The following is a 9,247-nucleotide window of genomic DNA, read 5'->3' as shown; positions in this document are numbered from 1 at the left end:
AGTTAGCGAGTCTTTGTAAGGTGCTACAAAACGAGATCTGCAAATTACAAGCAGAGAATGAAGATTTAAAAAATCAAATAATATCTGCATCAACAGAAAAAAAACAAAAATGCGGAAGTTATTGTACTCATATATGAAACCGACGAGAAAGAACTGGCTAGAGAAACTGACTGGATCCTAAAACAGAATAATGCAAAGAAGCGAAAAATGGAAAAGTCTTCTGAAATAAATTCAGAGAGGCACAGTTAAAAAAAATAATGTAACCGGCCCTAAAATGAAGGCTGAAAATCCAAAAAACCACAAGCCACCTCCGGTTATATTGAGCAACATTAAAAAATACTCCCACATAATTAAGATATTAAAAGAAGAAAGAATAAACGTTAGGGTCAATATGATGAATAATGACCAATTAAAAATAAATGTGGAAAATGAAAATGAATACAGATTACTAACAAAAGCTTTAAATAAGGCTAGACTGGATTGGCACACGTATGAGAATAAACTGACAAGGCCAGTTAAAGTTATGGTTAGAAATCTCCAAATAAATATTATAAAAAGGTTAAAATGAGAAAAGCTCTTCAAAATAATTGAAAATAAAATTGGGTCAAACCAATTGTTTGAAATTAAGCATTTTTCCCTGCAGGATGAAAATACCGCTTTTAGAAGCCATTTTGCTTTGTATTACATTATTAAAATGTCTTTCATTCATATACGAAACTATTTCAAGGATTATATACAATTAGGATGAACAATTTATGCATTCTTTAAAATAAAACAAAATAAAGTTGGGTCAAACGTATGGTTTGTATTATAGCACTTTTTCCTTCAACAAGTGAAAATACTTTTTCTATGCTTTTAAATACAGTCTATGTATTCCTACCACACTACCAAAAATTTTTTCATTCATATACGAAACTATTTCTAGGTTCGCATATATTTAGGATGAACGATTTAGGCAGTCTTTAAAAAAAAACAAAAATAAATTTAAAGAAGGGTTAACATAATGCTCGATTTTAAGGGTTAATTGTGTGAGTTAATAAAAATAATTATGTTTTTTAATGGCATGGAATTTACCGTTAGCTGAAAGCTAACATCTGTTTGTACCCTTCGAACATACGTTCGTACGGGTACAAACAGATGTCTGACATAAAGAAATAACATTGACTAATAAATAAGAGATCTCATCACGAGATACCCTAACTGAAAAGGAAATAACGAATTAATGTCTACAGTCTACAAACATTTCACTTGTGCGAAATTTCAATGCCATAGCTTTTACAATTTCTAAGATATGGTCAAATAAATTTTGAAGTTGTATGGCAGCTACCAAAACCAGTACCTCGATCATATATAATTTAAATAGGGTTCTGGTATTTACCACAATAAATGATTTGTAAGAATTTGGCCAGCTTAGAACGGACGGACGGACGAGCAATGGATAGACATACTCAAATCCACTCAGAATTTGACGCTAATCCAAAACGCACACTTATGTAATATTTTGTGTTTTTTTTGACTAACGCTGAAACAAATATATTTTCTTTTATTTTAGCTTAAAAATGCTATTTACTAATAGCACTTTTAGGATTTCATATTTGTTTCGTTTTTTTTATTTATTAGATAAAATAACTTTTAGATATACGTTATAATTTACAAATTTTAGAATTATGTTCAATATTTTCCAGAATTACTATATGATATGCAGGTTAAGTAATTTGAACATCTAAAATCTACTATTAATTCGCAATTCCACTAAAATTCTAAATTACAATAGATTTACTACTCATTTTTTTAACGCTTTTAAGGATTTAATATTTTCAATATTTGCTGGTAAACTGTTAAACCACAGTATTCCCTTACATAACAAACTGTTCTGCGTTTGGTCTTTTTTATAAAAGAAGTCTGAAATCCCCAGTGTTTCTCAAATTGCAGTAACAAGCAATGTATGTTAAATTACTTTGTAGATATTTTGGAAACGACTTAAACTTAATTTTAAAAGTAAATACGAGCGCAATCAAGTCTTTGGTTGACATTTAACCATTTCATTTTTTTAATCTAACTCCATATTTTCTGCCCATTTCATTTTTACAATGACTACATTCTGCAGTTTCCCGCGTTCCAGCCGCTGATTTCCACCACAGAAAAAGAAATAGCAAATTTGTTTATTCGCTTCTTTTTTTTCTCTCAAAATGGTAACAACTTATTTTTTGTTGAAACGGTAACCCTTTGTTTGTAGTTCACGTTTTGGTATACTTAAAATTACAGCTTGTCACTTTTCAGCAGTAGTCAATTAAATAGTTATTAGTAATCGAGCGCGAAAAATACTAGTTGCATAAGTGTAGTAAGGACATACAATGGAACTTAACGAGCCGTCTTGAGGCCCTAGAACATGCAGATGACATTGCCCTGTTGGCCCATACATATTCAGACATGCAAACGAAACTTAACAATTTATACAGTGAGATAGCAGATGTGGGGCTCAAAATAAATGTCAACAAAACCAAATCGCTCCTCATAAACGCAACGAATGTAGTCCTGTTCTATGTCAACCCAAGACCAATAGATGATGTGGCAAGTTTCAACTACCTTGACAACATAATAACCACATCAGAAGGCAACTTGGCTGGCCCACAAAGGCAAGACAAACAAACTTCAAGTCTTCGTAAACAGGCTTTTGAGGGCCATCTGCAAAATATACTGGCCCCAACGTACAAGAAACGTCGAGTAATGGGCCCTAACCAAACAAAAAGATATAGCAACCGCCATAAAAAGAAGAAAATGGAATTGGATTGGGCATGCCTTGAGGAGTCCTCCTGAAACAATTGCTAGACAGTGGAACCCTCAAGAAAAAAGAGGTGTTGGGCGCCCCAAACATACATGGTGCAGAACCGTCCACAAAGAAACAAGTTACACATGAGCAGAAATTAAGAACATGGCCCACAATAGAGTGCGATAGCAAAGCTTTGTAACGGCCCTATGCTCCCACGAGGAGTAAAGAAGATAAAAAAAAATGTTTACTTCTTCTATAGAATTAATATATAAAAATAATATAAGTGAATGAAAGGCATTTTACAAGTAGTGCTCCTGCGAACAATTCAATATTAGAAAAAAAAGGCTCGAGCCATTAAAAACAAAAAAACAATTGAATAAAAAATAAGAAATATCATCAAAGCTTTTTGTGGGAAGCATAATAAGAGAGGAACATAATGGGAAAAAAAAACAACAAAATAAATCGCAATGCAAAGTTGCAATGTTGATCAAAAACCACAATAGGAGAGGAATCCCGAAAATAAAAACAACAATACAAATTCAAATAAAATAAAAATATAAATAGCTATGGAGTATTAGCAAAGCCTCGATACTAATCGTGGAAAATATTTAAAAAAAATCGCAAAAGCAAAAAAAAGCAGAAATATACATCGCAATGTAATGTGCAAAAATGTGATGAAGAAGGTATGAAACAAGAAAGCTTTTGTAACAAAAATGAAATTGTAAAAAAGAATCGCAAAATGAAAGAAAAAGCATGAATAAAAATATAGTATTTAAATGTAAATTAATAAATATATGATTATTAATAAAATTGAATCAGTGGGCATTTTCGATAATCCAGTTCTAACTTAGATCTCAATGTGTGCAATCGAAACTGCAAAATCTGTAAAAGTACTTGATTTTAAAATTGAATTTATTAACTGAAGGGACTTGGAAGCATAAAATTATTTAGTCAGCAGTAATTACTTTAAGTGTGTTAATTTTATTTTAGTAATTTGATATTTTAGTTTTTATGTGAAAACAATTTTTTTATGTGAAAGTAATTACTGTTGATTATGAGTTTTTTTTTGTATTATGCAAATTTATAATGAAATTAGAAATATGAAATTTGTGAATTTATTTTAAGTTAACGGAAAATTTTGTTAAATTTTATAAAAGAAAGACGACGGAAATGAGGTGTCGTCTTTCGAATTGACCTTATTTGAGTTTACTGACATGACTCCTCCTTCCCTTGTTTGAAGACTCTCCTGAGTCGTCATATTAATTTTAATTTTAAAAATTTTGTACTTCCAAGCAAATTTTACAATTATGATCAAAATAGCAATTATAAATATAAACGTTATAATTTCATATATATAATAAAATTTGCTTTTATACTTAATTTCTGTAATTTTACTAAGATTTTCAATTTGATTTAGGATAATGTTATCAAAATTTAATTCATTGTTTAGATTTGTAATATTATTCTTTAAATCTAGTAATAAAAATCTATGCTTAAATTCTTTTTGTTCGTTTTTTATTGAATAATTAACTATATTTATAGAACAGTTATTAAAATTGATTAGATAATTTCCTTTGAGAAGAAAAGATCTTTCATCACAATTACTAGAAAGATTTATATTATTTTGATTTTTGGCAATTACTAAACCTTTTTCAATTTCCAAAACTTCTGATATATTATTAAATGATTTATTGCAATTTCTTTTTACTAGGCAATGGCTTGATAATTTTAAATTTCTCAAATCCGTATTTTTTATATAGGTCAAAGTTTTATTATTAAATTTTACAATGTTTTCTGGAGTAAATTTCAATTCTCTGTTAGTTTTATCGGTTATTGGTATTAGTAATGAATTTGTTAATGTTATAAGTTCTATTGAAATATTTATGGCGAAGATTAAGTTATTTCTGTCATCTATTAGAGTCTCCAATTTAATATTTTGCAATTTGTCAAAATCAATATCGTATTCGATGATTTCCTCATTTATTAGTATACTACTGTATATTGTACCTGATCTTGCTGATGATATGTTATCTTGTAAGTGTTCTGTGTTGTCTTGTAAAATTTTTAATTTTAAATTGTTAGTGTAAATTGTTTGTGTAAGTAGTTGTTCTTCATGTTCTCGAATCATGTTAAATTTTCTCGAAATTGTATTTCTGTCTTGTTCTATTGCTTCTTTAAGTTTCACGAAAGATTCATTAAAATTCTGATTAATCTTAACTTGTTTGTTAATGCTGGTTATTGCCATATGATTATTTTGAGTTATAACATTTAAGTGGTTTTCGATTTCTAATTTGTCTGTGTTGTCCATTGTTCCATAAAGCCATTTGTTTACTGTGCCTACGAAATTGATTAAGCCACGTTTTTGTTTGTGTAGAACTAGTGTATTTAAAATATTCGAAATTTTTATAATATTAACTATATGTAAAATTGTATCATAAGTCTTAACTAATTTAACATTGTCCAGTTTTATTTCTAAGTAACCAAGCTCTGTATCAATTTTTTCTACTGTTAGATGTCCCTGGCAAAATGTCAGTATTATCGTCAGCAATAGCATTTTGAAGATTAATTTTACCGGAAAATTTTGATTTTCTCTTAATATTAGAAAAATGAATGTTATCAAGAGCATGTTTTATATATTTAGGTTGTTCTTTGTGCCTAACACTTTTATAATTTTTTATATAAATTTCTACTCTATCATCTTGGTAATTTTCTCTTTTAGCACTATTTTTATTTAGAGACCTAGTTTTATTATTATAAATTGTTTTTATGTCACATTTACCTTCCTAAATATTTATTGGTTTTTCCTTGGTTGTGGAATGGTAACTATTATTATACCATTCCAAAGCCCTATAATTTTTTTCTTTAATATTAAGGTCCTTGTTTTCAATTCCTAACATTCTAATTTTTTCGCTAAGTGTATTTCGTAATCGTTCTATGTCAGAATTCCCGGTATGAGAATTCGGTTTAACTAAATGAAGTTCTATATTTTCTTTTCTTAAGAAGTCCTTTATATTTATGCTGCGAAATTCATTGTCTGTTACCAATTTTTTAAAATGCCCTCTTTGTGATTTGTACTCCCTTAATTTTTACCGACCGTAGGTAGGTTATGTGATGGCAACAAATTTTGCATATCGAGTTTTCGGTGGGAACGTACTTCTCCATAGTAGGGAAGTGTAAATAAACTATTTTTAGCAACCTGTCGGTCTGTCGATCTGTGTGTGCACGTGTGTATCTCAAGTTCGGCTGAACCGATTTTGATGAAATTTTATATGTAAGTTTGTTTCCAGCATGGCACGGATCGATCAACTTTTGGTATATATCAGGCCTCGGGAACTGCACTTTTTGGCGGACCTGTTTTACATTTTTGAACATTTTGAAGAAAATATTCAACCGATTTACTTGAAATCTTATATATAAGCTCAGCTCGACCGTCCGCAAAAATTCGTATGTTTTGGAAGAAATCAGGCATCGGCAACAAAACGTTTACTACGGGCCAAATATACATTTTTGTGTATATAAAGAGAAATAATCAACCGATTTCATTGAAATTTAATATATGAACTCCTCGTATTAAAACAATGAACATATAAATTTTTTGGACAGATCAGGGCTCGAAAACGGATTTGCGGGTCGATTTTACATTTTTCACCATTTTGAAGAAAGTATTCAACCGATTTACTTGAAATTTCATATATAAGCTTTGCTCGATCATACGCAAAAATTCCTAACTTTTGGAAGAAATCAGGCATCAGCAACTGGGCGTTTACTACGGGCCAAATATACATTTTTTTGTATATAAAGAGAAATAATCAACCGATTTCATTGAAATTTAATATATGAACTCCTCGTATTAAAACAATGAACATATAAATTTTTTGGACAGATCAGGGCTCGAAAACGGATTTGCGGGTCGATTTTACATTTTTCACCATTTTGAAGAAAGTATTCAACCGATTTACTTGAAATTTCATATATAAGCTTTGCTCGATCATACGCAAAAATTCCTAACTTTTGGAAGAAATCAGGCATCAGCAACTGGGCGTTTACTACGGGCCAAATATACATTTTTTTGTATATAAAGAGAAATAATTAACCGATTTCATTGAAAGTTAATATATGAATTCCTCATATTAAAGCAATGAACATCTAACTTTTTTGGAAAGATCAGGGCTCGAGAACTGATTTGCGGACCGATTTTACATTTTTCACCATATCCACAGAACAAATTGATGGAATTTCTTGAAATTTGATATTTGAATTCTGGTTGTTACCGAAACTAACTGGCGAGCATTTCAGGGAATTCGGGTAGCACAAAGCGAAACTCTACTAAGAGCCAAATTTACATTTTTCTAAGTATGTTAACTATAAGCTTACTAATGTCCTAAAAATTGGAAAGAAGTATTTAACAGACATTTTTATAATATTCTGTAACACTTTCATTTAACTAGACAATACACAATGCGGTTGGTTATGTGCTGACCACATCAGATTTTTTAATTATAGTTTGGTTGTTTTTGTCCTCGAGATAGTAAGTGGTTGCAAATTTAGAGAATCTATCTAAGAAGGTAAGGAAATTTGATTTAGAATTCGTGTATACATCTTCAGGAGTTTCAGTGAATTTGAATTTTTCTCTTATTGGATTTTTCTCTTATTGTTTTAAGCCCTCGTAGTTCTCCAAAATTCCGGTATGTCCAGTCTCTAGTCCATGGTATTTGTTTATTTGTTTGTAAGTTTCATCTTCTGTCTTCATGTCTTTTGCATGAAGTGAACATTTGACAAATTTTATTCTCTTAATGTCACTAAACAGTTCCTTTAATTTTTGTTGCAAAATGTTATATTTATGGTCAGGTAGGTCTGCGTAAATTCGTATTTTACCCGGTTTTATGTATCTTCTTAGAATGTCGGATAGATTGTTTTGTAAGTCTTGCGAATTTATATAAATTTTCCTATTCTTATGTATTGTCTCCATTTCTCTAATTTTTTGGTCTGTTAAAATAAGTTGTGTTTTAAATCGGTTCACAACCGTTTCCAGTATTGGTATATGGTCATTAAGGTCTGGTCCTTGTTACTTCTAAGGCTGGTCCTTGTATTTAGTTTATTATAGTTCCTTGAAAGACATATTGCTTTAGGTCTGGATTATTGTTGAATAGAGGTAATATAGTATCAACCTCTCTTAGAAGTGACGACAAAGCGTAATCGTCACCACCTCTGAAATCGTGGATGCGTTGAGCATCTCTTAATAAATCACTGACAGTTAGAGTAAATTGATTATTATTATTATTATTATTATTATTATTATTATTATTATTATTATTATTATTATTATTATTATTACTTGTATTACCACTATATAATGCCATTTCTGATTTTTCCGGAATTTCGTAAATTAAAAGTCTTTCACTCTTTATTTTTGTTTTTTCTTTTGGCATTCGATTTTTGTTTTTATTTTAATTTTTTCAGGTTTAAATTTATTATGATTAATTATTTTAAAACTTTAAATTACTTTTTTATTTTTTTTCTATTTAAAATTTTAAATTATTTTTATTTATTTTTGATTACTATTTTAAAATTTTAAATTATCTTACAAAAAAATTTAGAAAAGTTTAAACTTTAGTTTAAATTTTTAAGTTGTTTATAAATTTAAATTTATAACACTTAGTGAGGTTCGATTACTAAACTGTCTATCTTTGGGTAGAAATATAAAATTTGTGGGAAAGAATGTTATTATTTTAAGTAAACGGAAAATTTTGTTAAATTTCATAAAAGAAAGACGACGGAAATGAGGTGTCGACTCTCGAATTGATCTTATTTGAGTTTACTGACATGACTCACGGTCGAAAATGACAGTTAAGCTCAAAGTTCCCAAGAAATTTTTAAGTTTTTTTATAACTACTTCAAAAATATCATAAATTAAAAAATCTGATGTGATCAATACATAACCGACCGCAATGTGCATTGACTATTTTTATAATATTAACAAATGTAAAAATAATACGTTAAAAAATCTTCTTCTATACCTACTATACTAGGGCATTAGTAAGCTTATAGTTAACATACCTAGAAAAATGTAAATTTGGCTCTTAGTAGAGTTTCGCTTTGTCCTACCCGAATTCGCTGAAATGCTCGCCAGTTAGTTTCGGTAACAACCAACACTCAAATATCAAATTTCGAGAAATTCCATCAATCCGCTCAATAGATATGGTAAAAAATGTAAAATCGACCAAAAAATTTATATGTTTATTATTTTAGTACCAAGAATTTCAATATTAAATTTCAAGGAAATCGTTTGATTATTCCTCTTTATGTACGCAAAAATGTATATTAGGCTCGTAGTTAACGACCAGTTGCAGACAGCTGTTTTTTTCCAAAAGTTAGGAGGTTTCGCGGACGGTTGACCGAAACTTATATATGAAATTTCAAGTAAATCGGTTGAATATTTTCTTCAAAATGGTCAAATATTTAAACAGGCCCGCTAAA

This window comes from Condylostylus longicornis, unplaced genomic scaffold, assembly GCF_029603195.1.
Source record: "Condylostylus longicornis isolate FDR11 unplaced genomic scaffold, ASM2960319v2 ptg000152l, whole genome shotgun sequence".
NCBI classification, from domain to species: domain Eukaryota; kingdom Metazoa; phylum Arthropoda; class Insecta; order Diptera; family Dolichopodidae; genus Condylostylus; species Condylostylus longicornis.
The sequence above is the reverse complement of the archived record's forward strand: the minus strand, read 5'-3'. Positions refer to the sequence as shown.